The following is a 22738-nucleotide window of genomic DNA, read 5'->3' as shown; positions in this document are numbered from 1 at the left end:
CTGTAAAACGCTTACTTATAAAGCCCTTAACCAACAATGCAGTTCAAGAAATGGAGTTATGAAATAAATATTTATGCTTAGTTATGTGAAATCCATAGATTAGGGCCTAATACATTTATTTCAATTGACTGATTTCCTTATGTGATCTGTAACTCAGTAAAATCTTTGCAGCTGTTGCATTTCCATTTAGGTCTTTCTTTCAGTGATCCCTATAATTCTGCACTCGTTCGCTCAAATGGATTCTAGTGAGTCTGTTGACTAAATTCTAATTGAAAAGGTACACCTTATTTAAAAGGGATGACTTAAGATCAATTTAATGAAAACTCAAAGAGGAAATCCGTTGGCCAGCAAGTGGGAGGGTTTTCAGCGGTTGAATTCAATTCTGCGTATTCAGCGTGCGCATGGAAACCACGCCTGCAAAGCCCGTTACCCACCGGCATCAAGTAAGTCTGAATACCAACTTCTGAGAAGTGTGTAGGAAAGGCGTACATTTCCTAAGTGGAGAACATTTGGTATTGCAAAAACAGTTTTTAGCAGTAAAGTTGTTTGGGTGTATGTAGGATGAAGGAACAACTTCAAAACCTTCACAGAATGTCTGCATACACTTACGCCTCTAAATTAAGCATTGACAAGGCAGGTTCACACCCTCAACACAGCATAAAAACCCAAGTTGACTCATTCCCAAAGTGAACACACAAACTGAAACGGCTCCTGAGACAAGACAATAGAGACTTAGCAGTTATCCGTTTCAACAGGTTTGCATTTGACGTTTATTTTGTAAGAAAAGACGGGAGAACAAAAAGAACAGAAGTCATATACTGTCTATAAAGATCCAAAAACACGCGACTACTCCACTCAGTAACACAGCACACACCAGTACGAGCTGCAAAGTCTTTATGTTTTGATGTAAAATAATTGAAGCGTTTTTTAAATAATAATAGTCCAGAGAGTTTTATTACAAATGCATCTATTGTCCTGCATTCAAGACGAAACGTGGTTTAAGACCGATCTAATTCCAACCTCTATGGCTGGCTGTGTTTACACAGGCAGCCCAGTTCTGATATTTATTTCACTAAATCCGTCTTTTGAACAATTAGATCAGCTCTGAAAAAGATCTGATGTGATTGGTCAAAAGACCAATTAGTGAGAGGCCTCCCGAGTGGCACAGTGGTCTAAGGCTCTGCATCGCAGTGCTAAGCTGTGCCACTAGAGATTCTGGGTTCGAGTCCAGGCTCTGTCACAGCCGACCGCGACCGGGAGACCCATGGGATGGCGCACAGTTGGCCCAGCGTCGTCCAGGTTAGGGGAGGGTTTGGCCGGCAGGGATGTCCTCATCCCATCGAGCACTAGAGACTCCACGCTGACACGGTCACCAGGTGTACACATTGGTACGGCTGGCTTTCCAGGTTAAGTGGGCATTGTGTCAAGAAGCAGTGCGGCTTGGTTGAGTTGTGTTTCGGAGGACACACAGCTCTCGAACTTCACCTCTCCCGAGTCCGTACGGGAGTTGCAGCGATGAGACAAGACGAACTACCAATTGGATACCATGAAATTGGGAAGAAAAAGGGGTGTAAAAAATAAAATTTAAATAAAACAGACAAATCAGTGGAAAAAATATCAGAATATAATTTTTTTTTAAAATAAAACAGACAAATCAGTGGAAAAATATCAGAATTGGGGTGCCTGTCCAGCCTCAATGACATTGTCTTAATGACAATGTCATAATAATGAAAGAATGTGTGACACTAGGGGCTAAAAATCGAGTTGTTCTGAAGGTATTGTGATGGAGCCGTGCCTGGCCTTGTTTAGGATGGGCAGAGGGCACATTTTCTACATAGTCTGGAGGGCAGGCTACGATGTCGGCTAGCATGGACGCCATCGCTTCTTCATCCAACTGAGAGAGAGAGTGTGGGTTGTTAGATAACTTTTGTTGGCCAATTCTGTGGCAGAGGAAATGCACAACGGTCATTAACCAACATCATTTGTATATCTGCAAAGTATTCCCCCTAAGCCATGTCCATGTAACACATGGGAAATGTGTGGGTTGTACAGTACAAAAAGCCTGAGTGGTATAATGGTTATATGGACACATTTTGAACAGTGTGTTTGAGAGTCTTTTTCTTACCTTTTTCTTCTCTGTTCCTGTCCTGTTCCTTCCTCCTCTCTCTCTCTCTTCATCCCTCTCCCATTCTCTCCTTCTTTCTCTCGTTCAGGCCCCTCTCCCTTGCTCTCCCTCGGAGCTGTTGATGACCTCATATCCTGTCCGGTATTGCCGCCCTGTTTGGATATTTCTCCCTCCTGATTGGATGGCTGATCGTCACCGTCCACCCTCACTTCCGGTGCAGGCTCCGCCTCCTGTTGGTGTTGAGCAGCAGGACCGTCTTCAGAAGAGGACGTTCCCTCCAGCCGATTGCCTCCCTTCTGCTCCCATGACCTCACTTTGTGCCCATGCCCGGCCCCTTCCTCATCTAGCTCTGCCTGAGCTAGCTCTCTCTCAGAGCTCCGCCCGTCACACACAGGATCTGAGGCATGGTCGGATCATTCATTCCTTCATTGGCATCCTCGTCTCCCTCTCTCTCTTCCTCCAGCACTCTGATGCGCTCTACCTCCTGAGCCTTTATCCCTCCTTCCCCCTCGCTCTCCACTCGGAATCCTCCTATCCCTCCCTCCTCCACCTACCCTCTGAGCACCTCTCCTTCCTCTCGTCCTCCCATCCCGCCTCTCCTCCCTTCTCCGTCCAACAGCCGAATCTCTCCCTCTTCTTCATCCTCCATCTCCCCCCTCTTCCGCCTCATAATCATCAAGGTCTTCATCATCAAATATCCTCATCTGGGAAATCGCTCTCTTCCTCTTCCAGCTCATCCTCCTCTTCTTCATCAGAGCTGTTGATATGAATGACAGTGTGATCTTCGTCAACGGATTAATGTTGCTGCTGTAGGGCTCTGCTGGACTGGGCTAACTGGTTCTGGTGAACCTGTAGAGTTCGAGAATTGTATATAAAAGGCGCAATACGTAGAAATAGCTCTGCCATTTCCTGGTTTCTAAAATTCATATTTTTTTGGCCTTATTTCAGTTTGTGACAAAACAAGCTATGTGTAGTGTAGATAATCATTGTACCATCCATACCTTTGTGAAATGTATTTTCAATAACCCAAAATATTGTATTTTCAGCTGGCGTACAAAATCAAAAGATAAATGACACACAAGCGAAACTTAATGACAGGACATTTAAGTGAAAATTAAGTGATTTTTGTACCTGTATGAGGAGATCCAGTGCTGTAGGTTGACCTGGTGCTGGAGGCTGGCCCTGGAGCAACATCTGCTGGAGCTGGGCTCCAGGCAGGGAGTCAGTCCCGACTCCTAACCCCACAGAGGGTTCCCCGAGTTGGGCCACACCGGTGGAGTTGAGAGGGGGAACCAGAGAGACTAGCGGAGCTGGAGGGAACAAGTTGACGGTGTAGTTTGGGATGGAGGAGGGGAGGAGAGGGTGAGGGAGGGAGGTAGAGGGAAGGTCGTTGGAAAGGTGGAGGGAGATGTCCCCACCCGGGTCGCCCCTTGGACAGGGCATGGGGAGTGTGACGCCACCTGGTGATAAGGAAGACCCGGGAAGAGTGGCCGCAGCGCTGGTGCCATCTTGGCTTTCCAACATCAGCATCCTCTGTGGCACGATGACCACGCCATCGCCCGAATCGCTCTCTAGCGAAATCTCCACATCCGATGCCACTTCTTTGTCGTAGAGGATGAAAACGGGTCTCTGGCCGCCGGAGAGCCCTGGAAGAACCAGAGGTAGGTGGTTGTCCAGGGAGCTGGTGAAGGGAGGTCCGGGGGCGGGCCCCCCTAGGAGGTTGGATGCCTGGGGGGGTTTGAGGGTGAGGGGGAAAGAGAGGGAGGGGGTGCGCGGATGGAGGAGGGAGTTGCATATGGTCAGGGCCTCTTTACAGAAGGAGGATACCTGGAGAAAGATGGGGAGAGATGGGGATAGAGAGAAACAGATTCAGGAAGCAAATGTATTCCAAAAAGGTCGCTTGCCAGTCCAGTACATATCACTAAGGATACAAATTTGCCTGAGCTAACCAAAAGCAGAAAACAGCACACATGGAAAACACTCCTACGCTATAAACAAATCTTCCCAGAGTATTACACCTCTCTAAACCAGTCTAAATAGTCCTCAACAGCACGGGGGTAAAATGACACCACTGAACACACTCAGGTGTTCGTCCAGTAGCTTTATCACCTGAGCTTCAGCTAAGAGACAATGACTGAAATGCATGCAATTACGGTCGCATCCTTCACACGCCTCAGAACAAACTGCACAATCAACTCTAGAAAATGAATCCGCTGTTGTAAATGCTTTCATTGGAAGAAATTCGGCTTGTCACCAAAAGCACTCACAAACTTCTACAGATGCACAATCGAGAGCATCCTGTCGGGCTGTATCACCGCCTGGTACGGCAACTGCTCCGCCCACAACCGTAAGGCTCTCCAGAGGGTAGTGAGGTCTGCACAAAGCATCACCAGGGGCAAACTACTTGCCCTCCAGGACACCTACACCACCCGATGTCACAGGAAGGCCATAAAGATCATCAAGGACAACAACCACCCAAGCCACTGCCTGTTCACCCCGCTATCATCCAGAAGGCGAGGTCAGTACAGGTGCATCAAAGCTGGGACCGAGAGACTGAAAAACAGCTTCTATCTCAAGGCCATCAGACTGTTAAACAGCCACCACTAACATTGAGTGGCTGCTGCCAACACACTGACTCAACTCCAGCCACTTTAATAATGGGAATTGATGGGAAATGATGTAAAATATATCACTAGCCACTTTAAACAATGCTACCTAATATAATGTTACATACCCTACATTATTCATCTCATATGTATATACTGTACTCTCATCTACTGCATCTTTATGTAATACATGTATCACTAGCCACTTTAACTATGCCACTTTGTTTATATACTCATCTCATATGTATATACTGCACTCAATACCATCTACTGTATCTTTCCTATGCCGCTCTGTCCCATCACTCATTCATATATCTTTATGTACATATTCTTTATCCCCTTACACTTGTGTCTATAAGGTAGTAGTTTTGGAATTGTTAGCTAGATTACTTGTTGGTTATTACTGCATTGTCGGAACTAGAAGCACAAGCATTTCGCTACACTCGCATTAACATCTGCTAACCATGTTAATTAATGAGTAGGTGTGTCCAAACTTTTGACTGGTACTGCACATACACACACACACACACACACAGTGCTTGTATGTGTTGTTGAAATTGTTCCATGTTGCGTTTATATTTTTGTTCAGTATGCAGTAGATATATCAAATAGGGGGGAGTGAGGCTATGGGGGTTTTATAAATAAGTATCAACCAGTGGGTCTTGCGACGTATACAGAGATGACCAGTTTACAGAGGAGTATGGAGGGCAATGATATGTCCTATGAGGCACATTGGTGGCAAATCTGATGGCCGAATGGTAAAGAACATCTAGCCGCTCGAGAGCACCCTTACCTGCCGATCTATGAATTATGTCTCCGTAATCTAGCATGGGTAGGATGGTCACCTGAATCAGGGTTAGTTTGGCAGTTGGGGTGAAAGAGGAGCGATTACGATAGAGGAAACCAAGTCTAGATTTAACCTTAGCCTGCAGCTTTGATATGTGCTGAGAGAAGGACGGTGACATACTCCCAAGTACTTGTATGCAGTGACTACCTCAAGCTCTAAACCCTCAGAGGTAGTAATCACACATGTGGGAAGAGGGGCATTCTTCTTACCAAACCACATGACCTTTGTTTTTGGAGGTGTTCAGAACAAGGTTAAGGGTAGAGAAAGCTTGTTGGACACTAAGAAAGCTTTGTTGTAGAGCATTTAACACAAAATCCAGGGAGGGGCCAGCTGAGTAAAATACTATCATCTGCATCTGCATATACATGGATGAGAGAGCTTTCTACTGCCTGAGCTATGTTGTTGATGTAAATTGAGAAGAGTGTGAGGCCTAGGATTGACCCTTGGGGTACTCCCTTGGTGACAGGCAGTGGCTAAGACAGCAGATTTTCTAACTTTATACACTGCACTCTTAGCAAACCAGGACAAAGACCCCTCAGAGACACCAATACTCCTTAGCCGGCCCACAAGAATGGAATGGTCTACCGTATCAAAAGCTGTGGCCAAGTCAATAAAAATAGAAGCACAATATTGCTTAGAATCAAGGACAATGGTGACATCATTGAGGACCTTTAAGGTTGCAGTGACATCCATAACCTGAGCGGAAACCGGATTGCATACCAGAGACATCAAGAAACCCAATCAGTTGATTATTGACACTTTTGATAAACAAGGCAAAATAGAAATAGGCCTATAACAGTTAGGATCAGCTTGATCACCACCTTAATGAAATGAAGGACTGTGGCTGCCTTCCAAGCAATGGGAACCTCCCCAGAAAGGTTAAAAAGGTTGGAGATGGGCTTGGTGATGATAGGGGCAGCAACCATAAATAAGGGTCTAAACCATCTGACCCAGATGTTTTTTTTGGGGTCAAGTTTAAGGAGCTCCTATAGCTGACTCATAGCTGAGTCAAATAGGAATCCTGACTTAATGAACTGGTGATCTACCTCTGGTACTGTCTCCCATATGTCATGAAGATTAGGAATACTGAGGCCTTTGTTCCTCCAGGCTCTCTCTATCTCAGTGACACCACCCACATCTTATCTATGGAATGCCAGCTGTAGGTTTTTACCTAGCCATCACTTAGTTGCCAGCCCCAGTTTAAAAAACTCCTCTCAGTTCACTCAGAATGAAGGAAATAAATGTCTTACTACAGTATTAGTTAAGTCAATAATTGCTAACTACTCATCTCAAACAAATAAGGTGAATAGATCATTTTCCCCTCACACGCTACAAGCTTGGCACACCTGTATTTTGGGAGTTTCTCCCATTCTTCCCTGCAGATCCTCTCAAGCTCTGTCAGCGTGGATGGGGAGAGTCGCTGCACAGCTATTTTCAGGTCTCTCCAGAAATATTTGATCGGGCTCTGGCTGGGCCACTCAAGAACATTCAGAGACTTGTCCCGAAGCCACTCCTGCGTTGTCTTGGCTGTGTGCTTAGGGACGTTGTCCAGTTGGAAGGTGAAACCCAGTCTGTCCTGAGCAGGTTTTCATCAAGGATCTCTGTACTTTGCTCTGTTCATCTTTGCCTCGTTCCTGACTAGTCTCCCAGTGCCCGCCACTGAAAAACATCCCCCAGCATTTTTTTCTTTAGGTGCCTTTTGGCAAACTCCAAGCGGGCTGTCATGTGCCTTTTACTGAGGAGTGGCTTCTGTCTGGCCATTCTACCATAAAGACCTGATTGGTGGAGTGCTGCAGAGATGGTTGTCCTTCTGGATGGTTCTCCCATCTCCAAGAGGAACTCTAGAGCTCTGTCAGAGTGACCATCGGATTCTTGGTCACCTCCCTAACCAAGGCCCTTCTCCCCCCGATTGCTCAGTTTGGCAGGGAGGACAGCTCTAGGAAGAGTCTTGGTGGTTCCAAACTTCTTCCATTTAAGAATGATGGAGGCCACTGTGTTCTTGAGGACCGTCAATGCTGCACACATTTTTTGGTACCCTTCCCCAGATCTGTGCCTCGACACAATCCTGTCTCGGAGCTCTACGGACAATTCCTTCGACCTCATGGCTTGGTTTTTTGCTCTGACATGCACTGTCAACTATGGGACCATATATAGAATCAAATCAAATGTATTTATATAGCCCTTCGTGCATCAGCTGATATCTCAAAGTACTGTCATATAGACAGTTGTGTCTTTCCAAATCATTTCCAATCAATTGAATTTACCACAGGTGAACTCCAATCAAGTTGTAGAAACATCTCAAGTATGATCAATGGAAACAGGATGCACCCGAGCTCAATTTCGAGTCTCAAAGCAAAGGGTCTGAATACTTAAGTAAATAAGGTATTTCAGTTTTTATTTTTAATACATTTGCAAAAATTTCAACAAACGTGTTTCCGCTTTGTCATTGTGGGATATTGTGTGTTGATTGCTGAGGAATATTATTTTTTAAATCCATTTTAGAATAAGGCTGTGGAAAAAGTCAAGTGGTCTGAATACTTTCCGAAGGCACTGTATGTATGCATGTATCTGTGTGTGTGTTCTATACGTGTACTTGTGTTTGTGCATGTGTTGATTGTGTGCTTGCAGTGTATGAGTTGGTGAGTGTGTGTGTGTATATGTTCTTATTTAAAGTGGAACGGAAAAGGCAGAATCATGTTTACTTGGTTGCTTAAACACAGACCACCAAACCAAAACACGACAGTGTGCTAGTCACAGCCCCCAAATAACCCTTTAGTCCCCCTCCGAGTGTGTGTGTGTGTATGTACTTTCAGGTTGCAGTCCCTCTGTGTGTAGGTCAGGTTCCTGCATGTGTGTGTGCGTGCATGCATGCATGTCTATTAGTGTGTGTGTGTGTGTGTGTGTGTGTGTGTGTACGCATGCGTGTGTGGTCCCTGTGGGTATATTATCCCCTACCTTCAGACTCCTATCCCTCCTCCCGTGGCTGAGCATGGGCACAGTAAAGTTGAGGGGTGGGGGCACCTAGACCAGAGCCAGTTGCAGACGGTACAGCTCCCTACGGGGCGGGGGTGGGGGCACTGCCATACTGGCCACTCACCCCCCCCAGCCCCGCTGTCACTCCAATTAGCACCATGCTGTTGCTGCAGACACACACACAGGGGGAGGACGACATCGTGGACACGCTAGGGGGAGAGGGATACAGGGTTAACATACACAGCGATCACATAGATACACAAAGGGGCAGGAGAGAGGGGGGGGGGGGGGGGGCAGAGAGAGCGGGGAGGAAAGGAGCACACGCATAAAGAAACATGATCACAAACATGACCAAAATTATTGGCACCCTTGGTAAAGAGGAGTTAAAAAAAGACTATTTTATGCAAATACTGAACCATATTATACGCTCCATAAAATGGAAACTATACTAATACAACTGCTCAGAGAAAGATTTTGTTAATATTTTCACACTCAAAAACACACCGGTCAAAATTATTGGCACCCCTGTTTTCAATACTCCAGCACTGAGCCTTTTTCTAAAATGTTTTATGAGACTGGAGAACACATTGGGGGGGATCTTAGACTTCATCCATACAGAATCTTTCCAGAACCTTGATATCCTTCGTCTGCCTTCTTCAATTCAAACCACAGGTTTTCAATGGGGTTCAAGTCCGGAGACTAAAATGGCCATTGCAAAATGTTGATTTTGTGGTCAATTAACCATTTCTTTGTGGAATTTGCTGTTTGCTTGGGGTTATTGTCTTACTGAAAAATCTACTCCACTTGTCAAGTTTCAGCTTCCTAGCAGAGGCAACCGGGTTTTTAGCTAAAATGTCCTGGTATTGGGTAAAGTTCATAATGCTGTTGACCTTAACAAGGGCCCCAGGACCAGTAGAAGCAAAATTGGCCCATAATATCAGCGATCCACCACCGCCATATTTTACAGTAGGTATGGGGTTCATCTCTGCTTATCACAACTTATTTCAAACACCAAACCCACCACTGGTGTGCGTGGCCAAATAGTTTTCATTTTCATGTCATCTTACAAATGTAGATGCTTGGAGTTTGCTAAACGGCATTGGCAATTGGATCGGAACCGGTGCTATGGCCAGAAGACAGCAAAATAGAGCTCTTTGGCCGCGCACACCAGTAGTAGGTTTGGCGTTGAAAGCAGGATGTAATAAGCAGAAAACAACCCCATACCTACTGTAAAATATGATGGAGATCTTTGATATAATCATTTTGAAACCTTATCTTTTAAGATATTTTTTTTTATTACTTGTTAAACAAAATATGGGGTTCAATTGTATTAGTATAAAATCATTTCCCAAACAAATTAGCATACAATATAGCTCAGTACTTGTATTCTTATTTATTCTATACAGTCTTTTATTTTGCTCGTCTTTATCAAGGGTGCCAATAATGTCGTTCATGGCTGTATTACAAGGAAGGTAATACAACACACATATGAGACACACACACAACTGACCTTGTGTATATCTTCCTTCAGTAGAGATCCACTGGTCAGTATGACTTGTCTCAATGCTGCAAAGAGAGAGACAGTCATATGCTGTATTACTATACTCATCACAGCTCGTCAAGATATCATTGACCTGTGATTGATTGTAAATGCTAAAAATACACTATGAAAGGGATTGGTCATTCATTGGCAACATGGACTGGAAAATGTATACATTTGTTTTGCTTACACACATCTCCAATAATCAACAAATGTCAGCACACTAGATAAACCCCCACCCCCTCTGAGTGCAGACAGGCAGGTGTCCTGATTGGCCAGCGAGTCTCCTTTCCTCTGGAAAGAGGCGCCGCCCCTGTCGCTCACAGCCAATCCAGGCTTCCGGCTTTTAGTGCAGGGCTTTTTGGAAACCAGATCACAGAGCTGAGGAGAGCTGGTGGGCTGGAGAGGAGGAGGAAAAAGAGAGGAGAGGGGGATGGTGTTAGACTTAAGTGGAGCGTGAGTAAATATCGTGCAATGGCACCCTATTCCCTATGTAGTGCACTACTATTGACCAACATTTTTTGACCAGAAATAGTGCACTACATAGCCATAGTAATGACCATCCTAAGCTTCTCGTTGGCAATATACCAATCAGATCCTCTTACCCTAACAGAGTCCGCCAAGGGTGTGTTGTCACCCAGCAGGTGGGCCAGTAGGAGCTCGGAGTGGGTGGGGCTTCCCTGCAAGACACTGGCTGAGGCTCCTCCCACTCTTACCCAGAGTTCTAAGGTACGGTACAAGGACACACGCACTGCACTATGGGTCAAAAGGAGAGAGATTATGAACATACGAATACAAATAAAGGATGTTTGGAGTGTGTGTAGCTCGCCAGTGTGTGTGTGTGTCAGTGGAGGCTGCTGAGGGGAGGATGGCCCATAATGGCTGGAACGGAGTGAATGGAATGACGTCAAGCTATGTGTTTGAAGTATTTGATACTAGTCTACTCATTCCGCTCCAGCCTTTACCACGAGCCCTGCCTTCCCAATTCACTTATTTGGGGTAGGGGGCAGTATTGGGTAGCTTGGATGAAAAACGTGCCCAGATTAAGCTGCCTGCTACTCAGCTGTAAAAGCTAGAATATGCATATAATTAGTAAATTTGGATAAAAAAAACACTCTGAAGTTTCTAAAACTGTTTGAATGTTGTCTGTGAGTATAACAGAACTCATATGGTAGGCAAAAACCAGCCCCCATTGAAGATACAGGGTGATATTAGTTATGTTTCACTTCCCAAGGCTTCCACTAGATGTCAACAGTATTTAGAACCTGTTTTGAGGATTCTACTCTAAAGGAGGGGCTCATAAGGGCTCTTTGAGTGAGTGGGTTGGCAGAGTGCCACGGCTTAGGTCTGCGCGCTCACGTGAAAGGTAGCTACGTTCCACTTCATTTGTACAAACAAAGGAATTGTCCGGTTGGAACATTAATGAAGTTTTATGTTAAAAACATCCTAAAGATTGATTCCATACTTAGGTTGGCATGTGTCTACAGGCTGTAACGGAACTTTTTGAACTTTTCGTCCGACGCGACCTGAACACGCTTTTGGATTTGTTTACCAAACGCCCTAACAAAATAAGATATTTGGACATAACTGATGGACATTATCGAACAAATCAAACATTTATGGTGGAACTGGGACGCCTGGGAGTGCATTCTGATGAAGATCATCAAAGGTAAGTGAATATTTAAAATGCTATTTCTGAGTAATGTTGACTACCCAATATGGCGGATATCTTTTTGGCTGCTTTGTTGTCTAAAGGCTGTACTCAGATTATTGCATGGTTTGCTTTATCCGTAAAGTTTTTTTTAAATCTGACACAGCGGTTGCATTAAGGAGAGGTTTATCTAAAGTTCCATGTATAATAGTCGTATCTTTATCAATGTTTATTATGAGTATTTCTGTAAATTGATGTGGCTCTCTGCAATATCACCACATGTTTTAGAAATACTGAACGTAACGCGCCAATGTAAACTCAGATTTGTTTATATAAATATGAACTTCATCAAATAAAACATACATGTATTGTGTAACATGAAATCCTATGAGTGCCATCTGATGAAGGCCATCAAAGGTTAGTGATTAATTTTTACCTCAATTTGTGCTTTTTGTGACTCCTCTCTTTGGCTGGAAAAAATGGCTGTGTTTTTCTGTGGCTTGGTGGTGACCTAACATAATCGTTTGTGGTGCTTTCGCTGTAAATCCTTTTTGAAATCAGACACTGGGGCTGGATTAACAAGAATTGTATCTTTAAAATGGTGTAAAATACTTGTATGCTTGAGGAATTTTAATTATGAGATTTTTGTTGTTTTGAATTTGGCGCCCTGCACTTCCACTGGCTGTTGCGGGGGGGGGTTCCGCTAGCGGAAGCCAACAACCTCCTGTGGTTTGTATGTACGCGTAGCGCGCAGGGGGTTTGTGTGTGTGTGTGTGTGTGTGTGTGAGAGATACCTGAATGCTCTCTGTTGTCCCAGGCTGGTTTCAGGTAGAGGGGTCCAGGCAGACAGGGTCTGAGAGAACAGTCTCTGTAGCACACTGGAATACTGCACCAACCCACTGCCTAAACTGAGATAGGAAAGAAGAATTCAAGTCCATCAGTCCACTAATTAATAAAACACCCATTGCATTTAGATTTTTTTTTTCAAGCCAGCACTTGCGTAGCCTGATCCCAGATCTGTTTGTGCGGTCATGCCAACTCCTTGTCCCTCATTGTTTGACTAGACAATGACAGCAATGGAGTTGGCATGAGCGCACAAACAGATCTGGGACCAGGCTAGCACTTGGGTTGCCTTCAGTAGGTACTTACGCTGTGATGAGAGCGTGCAGCACCCACAGAGTATCTTTGTGTATGGCAGGCAACACCAGCAGCTTCACACACCCATCAGCTGTTACATTCTGTTGATAAAGAGAGCCTTGTTAACGATACACTCAATTCAACGGCTCAGACACAAGAGGTATGTGGCAGGCTCTACAGTCAATCACGGATTACAAAAAGAAAACCAGCCCCGTCACGGACCAGGATGTCTTGCTCCCAGGCAGACTAAATAACTTTTTTGCCCGCTTTGAGGACAATACAGTGCCACTGACACGGCCTGCAACGAAAACTTTCGGTCTCTCCTTCACTGCAGCCGACGTGAGGAAAACATTTAAACGTGTCAACCCTTGCAAGGCTGCAGGCCCAGACGGCATCCCCAGCCGCGCCCTCAGAGCATGCGCAGACCAGCTGGCTGGTGTGTTTACGGACATATTCAATCAATCCCTATCCCAGTCTGTTGTTCCCACATGCTTCAAGAGGGCCACCATTGTTCCTGTTCCCAAGAAAGCTAAGGTAGCTGAGCTAAACGACTACCGCCCCGTAGCACTCACTTCCGTCATCATGAAGTGCTTTGAGAGACTAGTCAAGGACCATATCACCTCCACCCTACCTGACACCCTAGACCCACTCCAATTTGCTTACCGCCCAAATAGGTCCACAGACGATGCAATCTCAACCACACTGCCCTAACCCATCTGGACAAGAGGAATACCTATGTGAGAATGCTGTTCATCGACTACAGCTCGGCATTTAACACCATAGTGCCCTCCAAGCTCGTCATCAAGCTCGAGACACTGGGTCTCGACCCCGCCCTGTGCAACTGGGTACTGGACTTCCTGACGGGCCGCCCCCAGGTGGTGAGGGTAGGCAACAACATCTCCACCCCGCTGATCCTCAACACTGGGGCCCCACAAGGGTGTGTTCTGAGCCCTCTCCTGTACTCCCTGTTCACCCACGACTGCGTGGCCACGCACGCCTCCAACTCAATCATCAAGTGTGCGGACGACACAACAGTGGTAGGCTTGATTACCAACAACGACGAGACAGCCTACGGGGAGGAGGTGAGGGCCCTCGGAGTGTGGTGTCAGGAAAATAACCTCACACTCAACGTCAACAAAACTAAGGAGATGATTGTGGACTTCAGGAAACAGCAGAGGGAACACCCCCCTATCCGCATCGATGGAACAGTAGTGGAGAGGGTAGTAAGTTTTAAGTTCCTCGGCGTACACATCACAGACAAACTGAATTGGTCCACCCACACAGACAGCATCGTGAAGAAGGCGCAGCAGCGCCTCTTCAACCTCAGGAGGCTGAAGAAATTCGGCTTGTCACCAAAAGCACTCACAAACTTCTACAGATGCACAATCGAGAGCATCCTGTCGGGCTGTATCACCGCCTGGTACTGCAACTGCTCCGCCCACAACCGTAAGGCTCTCCAGAGGGTAGTGAGGTCTGCACAACGCATCACCGGGGGCAAACTACCTGCCCTCCAGGACACCTACACCACCCGATGTCACAGGAAGGCCATAAAGATCATAAAGGACAACAACCACCCGAGCCACTGCCTGTTCACCCCGCTATCATCCAGAAGGCGAGGTCAGTACAGGTGCATCAAAGCTGGGACCGAGAGATTGAAAAACAGCTTCTATCTAAAGGCCATCAGACTGTTAAACAGCCACCACTAACATTGAGTGGCTGCTGCCAACACACTGACTCAACTTCAGCCACTTTAATAATGGAAATTGATGGGAAATGATGTCAAATATATCACTAGCCACTTTAAACAATGCTACCTAATATAATGTTTACATACCCTACATTATTCATCTCATATGTATACACTGTACTCTATATTATCTACTGCATCTTTATGTAATACATGTATCACTAGCCACTTTAACTATGCCACTTTGTTTACGTACTCATCTCATATGTATATACTGCACTCAATACCATCTACTGTATCTTGCCTATGCCGCTCTGTACCATCACTCATTCATATATCTTTATGTACATATTCTTTATCCCCTTACACTTGTGTCTATAAGGTAGTAGTTTTGGAATTGTTAGTTAGATTACTTGTTGGTTATTACTGCATTGTCGGAACTAGAAGCACAAGCATTTCGCTACACTCGCATTAACATCTGCTAACCATGTGTATGTGACAAATAAAATTTGATTTGATTTGACCAAGACTCCCGTGTACCTAACCTTACTGCATTTTTGGTGGTTGAATGTCAATTTAAAAAAAAATTGGGGGTGGAGTTTGACAAAACAGTGGTGAGTGAGTGAGTGAGTGAGTGAGTGAGAGAGAGAGAGAGAGAGAAAACTCACTATGCTCTTGGAGCTGACCGCCAGGGCGCGACAGACCAGGTTGAGCACCTGCTATACAGGTAGACGCACTGCAGAGGCCGGGTCCACACTGTGTGTGTGAGAGAGAGCGAGAGAGAAGAGACAGACATGAACAATTGTAATTTGGGTAGTTAGTAAAAGCTTCTAGTGTGTGTGTGTGGACCTACCGGAGTGTGTGTTTGAGAACCAGGCAGGCAGCTCTGTGTCTGTGTTGTAACTGCAGCAGGAGGAGGGGGTCTGTGTCATGCAGAGGAGAGTAGGGAAGCTCTACACCTGGCCCTTCACACTGCACTGTCCCTTCTGAAACACAAGAGGGCAGAACACACAGTAGGGAAAGAGGCATGACTCACTAGACAATAGGGATGGGAATCGTTCCTTTCAAGCACGATCTAGATACATGGGCTCTGATATGGATACTTTTAGTTTGAAATGTTTCGGTTTGATTTGGGGAACAACATTTGTTGCATGAAAACATTCATTTTCTGTTCTAAATTCAAACCTGTTACCTGACAGCACCGTGGGTCGACGAGGATTTCGTACTGAGGAAAGCCGTATTGCTGTGCCTTTAAACAGCTTGGAAATTCCCAAAAATGTTGTCATGGCTTTAGAAGCTTCTGATAGGCTAATTGACATCATTTGAGTCAATTGGAGGTGTCCCTGTGGATGCATTTCAAGGCCTACCTTCAAACTCAGTGCCTCTTTGCTTGACATCATGGGAAAAATCAAAAGAAATCAGCCAAGACCTCAGAAAAAAAGATAGTAGACCTGTCTGGCCAACAACCTCCTTCCCTCAGTAAGAGCATACTTGTGTCATGCAATAAAATGAAAATGAATTACTTAAAAATCATGTGTGATTTTCTGGATTTTTGTTTTAGATTCCGTCTCACAGTTGAAGTGTACCTATGATAAAAAATTACAGAGCTCTACATGCTTTGTAAGTAGGAAAACCTGCAAAATCGGCAGTGTATCAAATACTTGTTCTCCCCACTGTATATCCTGACTCAGTTACACCAGCTGTCAGGCGGAATGGGCCAAAATTCACCCAAATTATTGTGGGAAGCTTGTGGAATGCTACCCGAAACATTTGACCCAATTTAAAGGCAATGCTACCAAATACTAATTGAGTGTATGTAAACCTCTGACCCACTGGGAATGTGATGAAAGAAATAAAAACTGAAATAAATCATTCTCTACTATTTTTCTGACATTTCACACTCTTAAAATAAAGTGGTGATCCTAACTGACCTAAGACAGGGCATTTTTACTAGGATTATATGTCAGGAATTGTGAAGAACTGAGTATAAATGTATTTGGCTAAGGTGTATGTAAACTTCCGACTTCAACTGTATGTATGCTCTCTCTAATCCTCTCCCTTTCTCTCTGAGGACCTGAGCCCTAGGACCATGCCTCAGGACTACTTGGCCTGATGACTCCTTGCTGTCCCCAGTCCACCTGGTTATGCTGCTGCTCCAGTTTCAACTGTTCTGCCTGAGGCTATGGAACCCTGACCTGTTCACCGTACGTGCTACCTTGTCCCAGACCTGCTGCTTTCAACTCTCTAGAGACAGCAGGAGCGGTTGAGATACTCTGAATGATTGGCTATGAAAAGCCAACTGACATTTACTCTTGAGATGCTGACCTGTTGCACCCTCAACAACCACTGTGATTATTATTATTTGACCCTGTTGGTAATCTATGAACATTTGAACATCTTGGCCATGTTCTGTTATAATATCCACCAGGCACAGCCAGAAGAGGACTGGCCACCCCTCATAGGCTGGTTCCTCTCTAGGTTTCTTCCTAGGTTCCGGCCTTTCTAGGGAGTTTTTGCTGTTTGGGGTTTTTAGGATGGGATTCTGTACAGCACTTAAGGGCTTTATAAATAAATGTGATTGATTGAACAAGAAAACAGCGCAACAAGTAAGTGAAAGAAATAGGTTTTGATTATGTTTTACTGGTAATGGGGATATACAGTGGGGCAAAAAAGTATTTAGTCAGCCACCAATTGTGCAAGTTCTCCCACTTAAAAAGATGAGGCCTGTAATTTTCATCATAGGTACACTTCAACAATGACAGACAAAATGAGGGGAAAAAATCCAGAAAATCACATTGTAGGATTTTTAATGAATTTACTTGCAAATGATGGTGGAAAATAAGTATTTGGTCAATAACAAAAGTTTCTCAATACTTTGTTATATACCCTTTGTTGGCAATGACAGAGGTCAAACGTTTTCTGTAAGTCTTCACAAGGTTTTCACACACTTGCTGGTATTTTGGCCCATTCCTCCATGCAGATCTTCTCTAGAGCAGTGATGTCTTGGGGCTGTTCCTGGGCAACACGGACTTTCAACTCCCTCCAAAGATTTTCTATGGGGTTGAGATCTGGAGACTGGCTAGGCCTCTCCAGGACCTTGAAATGCTTCTTACGAAGCCACTCTTTCGTTGCGGTGTGTTTGGCATCATTGTCATGCTGAAAGACCCAGCCATGTTTCATCTTCAATGCCCTTGCTGATGGAAGGAGGTTTTCAAAATCTCACGATACATAGCCCGATTCATTCTTTTCTTTACCCGGATCAGTCGTCCTGGTGCGTTTGCAGCCCCAAAGCAAAAACAGCCCCAAAGCATGATGTTTCCACCCCCATGCTTCACAGTAGGTATGGTGTTCTTTGGATGCAACTCAGCATTTTTTTGTCCTCCAAACACGACGAGTTGAGTTTTTACCAAAAAGTTATATTTTGGTTTCATCTGACCATATGACATTCTCCCAATCTTCTTCTGGATCATCGAAATGCTCTCTAGCAAACTTCAGACGGGCCTGGACATGTACTGGCTTAAGCAGGGGGACACGTCTGGCACTGCAGGATTTGAGTCCCTGGCGGCGTAGTGTGTTACTGATGGTAGGCTTTGTTACTTTGGTCCCAGCTGTCTGCAGGTCATTCACTAGGTCCCCCCGTGTGGTTCTGGGATTTTTGCTCACCGTTCTTGTGATCATTTTGTGATCTTGCGTGGAGCCCCAGATCGAGGGAGATTATCAGTGGTCTTGTATGTCTTCCATTTCCTAATAATTGCTCCCACAGTTGATTTCTTCAAACCAAGCTGCTTACCTATTGCAGATTCAATCTTCCCAGCCTGGTGCAGGTCTACAATTGTGTTTCTGGTGTCCTTTGACAGCTCTTTGGTCTTGGCCATAGTGGAGTTTGGAGTGTGACTGTTTGAGGTTGTGGACAGGTGTATTTTATACTGATAACAAGTTCAAACAGGTGCCATTAATACAGGTAACGAATGGAGGACAGAGGAGCCTCTTAAGGAAGAAGTTACAGGTCTGTGAGAGACAGACATCTTGCTTGTTTGTAGGTGACCAAATACTTATTTTCCACCATCATTTGCAAATAAATAAATAAAAAATCCTACCATGTGATTTTCTGGATTTTTTTCCCTAATTTTGTCTGTCATAGTTGAAGTGTACCTATGATGAAAATTACAGGCCTCTCATCTTTTTAAGTGGGAGAACTTGCACAATTGGTGGCTGACTAAATACTTTTTTGCCCCACTGTATGTAAATGCCAACAAAATAACTTTTTGGTCAGTGTGTGTGTTTCAACTATGCTTAAAAAGGCAGCAATTTTTTTTTTATATCAGTATCTTTTTTTTGGCAAGGAAAATATTGGCTATCGTTATCGGCCAAAAATGTCATATCGGCGCATCCCTAATCAGGGGGTATGCCTAGCACTTGTTGGCATGAGCAGCTGCGCTCTGTGCGCGCACACAGTTAACATCTGGCTTGGAGATCAATGACTGTCACACACATTTACGTGCTTAGTTAGATACTATCCTTTAGCTACTATTCAATCTATTCAGTCACAAAAGACAAGAGGTATTTTTGAATGGGGGAAATAAAATGACATGAGTAAAAGACATCAGTGAATCTACTGCTACTACTTTCACCACATTTAGTCTTGAAACCTTTGGTTGTTTACTACACTGGGAGTCCTTAAAGAGTTGGGTGGGACTAAGGTTTAAGAGGGTATGAACAATGCTGAATGGGTGTAGACAAAGAAGAGCTCTCCAGCAGGTGTACCAAAACATTCACAGGCCATTTTCTCTAAAGTGAGGTTTGAAAATTGATCAACTTTCAAAAGCACAATTACTTTCCCATTGTTCCTCAACTGCAGTGTATGATATACCATTTTCTAGATCGGAGTCTCTACTTTTATCCAATGTAAAAAAACACTATTTCACTACATAGGACCGAATCCAGGTGGTGAGTCACAAATAAACTGAAGACAAACCTCTTGTACTTTTGGGTTGGCACTGTCCATTTTGGCTAAGAAATAGGCACCCAGTTTGTCCTGTTGAAGACAAATTGTCAGACAGAGATAAAACAAATATGATGTACTAAAAGAGCATCCTAATTGTAATGTAGTTTATGAGTGCGTTGTAATGCTCACCCTCAGGGAGCCACAAGCTTGGGGATAGAAGGTCATACATGCAGTCATCCCCTCAATGGCAGCTAGGTGACACTAAACATACACACACCGTTACCGAATTCTGCTCTAGTATTTCTCAATAAAAAGTTCAACAGAGAATGAATCACTCGTGTTTCCTTTGCCACCTTTTTGCTTTAGGATCCTCCAGCTTACGTAGTTAACTACTACTGTATACAAGCAATTTCCCCAGCCCTAACTTACCTCAGACTTGAGGCCTAGCAGGGAGGTGAGGATCCCCAGGATAGAGTTGAGGCCCACCTCCCTGGCCAGCTCAGGTAGCTGGGAGGAATACTAGAGCAGGTCCTGGAGGACCCCCACCGCTAGCTGGACGGACGGGAGGGGTCCTGGGACTGGGGGGAGAGAGGAAAAAAAAGGGTTTGAATTAGCTTAAGTAAAAAAATAATTAAAAAAAAATAAGAAATGTCAAGAGATTTAACCCAGTTCTTTCTGATGTCCCTATCCACATTTGATTAAGCAAATTCATAAAAATCTGTGCCTCTCTCTAGGCTATGCATTGTGCTGTACAGGTGTGCGTCTTCAAAACAAAGTTTATTTGTCACGTGTGCCGAATAAAACAGGTGTAGGCTCTATCCAATAGTGCAAAAAAGGTATTAGGTGAACAATAGGTAAGTAAAGAAATAAAACAACAGTAAAAAGACAGGCTATATACCATAGCGAGGCTATAAAAGTAGCGAGGCTACATACAGACACCGGTTAGTCAGGCTGATTGAGGTAGTATGTACATGTAGATATGGTTAAAGTGACTATGCATATATCATGAACAGAGAGTAGTAGTAGCGTAAAAGAGGGGGTGGCGGGACACAATGTAGATAGCCCGGTTAGCCAATGTGCGGAAGCACTGGTTGCTCAGCCCAATTGAGGTAGTATGTACATGAATGTATAGTTAAAGTGGCAGTGCATTTTTGATAAACAGAGAGAGTAGCAGCAGCGTAAAGAAGCCTTTTTGAAAAGCCTTTTTGTCCTAGACTTGGCACTCCGGTACCGCTTGCCATGCGGTAGTAGAGTAAACAGTCTGACAATGTTTAGAGCCTTCCTCTGACACCGCCTGGTGTAGAGGTCCTGGATGGCAGGTGAACTCTTCACGACTGTCTTGGTGTGTTTGGAACATTCTAGTTTGTTGTTGATGTGGACACCAATGAACTTGAAGCTCTCAACCTGCTCCACTACAGCCCCGTCGATGAGAATGGGGTGCGTGCTCGGTCCTCCTTTTCCTGTAGTCCACAACCATCTCCTTAGTCTTGGTTACGTTGAGGGATAGGTTGTTATTCTGGCACCCCCCGACCAGGTCTCTGACCTCCTCCCTATAGGCTGTCTCGTCGTTATCGGTGATCAGGCCTACCGCTGTTGTGTCGTCTACAAACATAATGATGGTGTTGGTGTCGTGCCTGGCCATGCAGTCGTGGGTGAACAGGGAGTACAGGAGGGGACTGAGCACACACCCCTGGGGATCTCCAGTGTTGAGGATCAGCGTGGCACATGTGTTGTTACCTACCCTCACCACCTGGGGGTGGCCTATCAGGAAGTCCAGGATCCAGTGGCAGAGGGAGGTGTTTAGTCCCAGGATCCTTAGCTTAGAGATGAGCTTCGAGGGTACTATGGTGTTGAACGCTGAGCTGTAGTCAATGAATAGCATTCTCACATAAGTGTTCCTTTTGTCCAGGTGGGAAAGGGCAGTGTAGAGTGCAATAGAGATTGCATCATCTGTGGATCTGTTGGGGCGTTATGCAAATTGGAGTGGGTCTAGGGTTTCTGGGATAATGGTGTTGATGTGAGCCATTACCAGCCTTTCAAAACACTTCATGGCTATGGACGTGAGTGCTATGGGTCTGTAGTCATTTAGGCAGGTTGCTTTTGTGTTCTTGGGCACAGGGACTATGGTGGTCTGCTTGAAACATGTTGCTATTACAGACTCAATCAGGGACATGTTGAAAATGTCAGTGAAGACACCTGCCAGTTGGTCAGCACATGCCCGGAGCACACGTCCTGGTAATCCGTCTGGCACGGCAGTCTTGTGCATCTTGGATTTGTCTCAGTAAATGTTTTGAACAGATGTGTCTCCAGTGTGTGTGTGTGTGTGTTTATTGTGAAAGTCTACAAAAGCGCTTGACTTTGACTGAAATAGGTGCTGGTAGTTATATTTAGGTGTAGGAGATCCACAATACTTTTTAGTTAATATTCTATAAGAGAAACAGGAGCTCAAGCAGTAGAACATTTCAGGTGCTCCTCCTGAGCTCCTGCCAAAGTTAAGCACGGGTCTACAGGTGTCTTCATACAGTGTCTTAGCTTCACACTGTGTCTTACCTGTATGACCTGTTGTAGGGACCGTAGCCATGAGAGACAATGTTGTTGGAACACATTACTAGAACTGTCTTTGACCAGCACTGAGAGAAGACACAGCCCCTCAAACTTGGTTTTGCTGTTGCCGAGTTTGGCGTTGCTGAGTTCCACGAGACCACCGACAGCTCCAGTAATCTGAGTGATAAGAGCGAGAAGTGACATCAACCAGGCCATCAACACTGCTATACAAACTTTAGAAGCAAAGCGACATTAGAGTTGGCTATGTAGCAAGATATGACACAATGGTATTCAGCAAGGGAAAAACAAAGACTAGCACGAGTCGATTGCATTGAGACATCAATCATTGAGACAGCTCCCGAGTGGCGCAGCGGTCTAAGGCATCTCAGTGCTAGAGGCGTCACTACATACACCCTGGTTCAAATCCAGGCTGTATCACAACCGGCCGCGATTGGGAGTTCTTAACTGACTTACTTAGTTAAATAAAGGTAAAAAATAGAAAGCAGACGGGATGCCATGCGTGGCCAATTCCAAGAATAGCAAGACAGTTTTACCTGTGTCGAGAACACGCCGTGCTCCCGGTAATTCGCTAAAAGTGCTGGTAAATATTCGGTCCGCTGCTCTTTCAGAACAGACACCAGACCCTCGGTTAGCATGCATCCAATCCGCTGTTACAGCCATCT

At 44.9% G+C, this 22738-nt stretch overlaps 1 pseudogene; it reads right to left on the bottom strand.

Moving 5' to 3' along the window:
* Positions 1–1693: 1693 nt before the first annotated feature.
* Positions 1694–22736, bottom strand: LOC139379175 (proline-, glutamic acid- and leucine-rich protein 1-like; annotated as a pseudogene).
* Between the last annotated feature and the right edge of the window lie 2 nt (positions 22737–22738).

The sequence above is a fragment of the Oncorhynchus clarkii genome, chromosome 21 (genome assembly GCF_045791955.1).
Source record: "Oncorhynchus clarkii lewisi isolate Uvic-CL-2024 chromosome 21, UVic_Ocla_1.0, whole genome shotgun sequence".
Taxonomy (NCBI): Eukaryota; Metazoa; Chordata; class Actinopteri; order Salmoniformes; family Salmonidae; genus Oncorhynchus; species Oncorhynchus clarkii.
The sequence above is the reverse complement of the archived record's forward strand: the minus strand, read 5'-3'. Positions and strand labels throughout refer to the sequence as shown.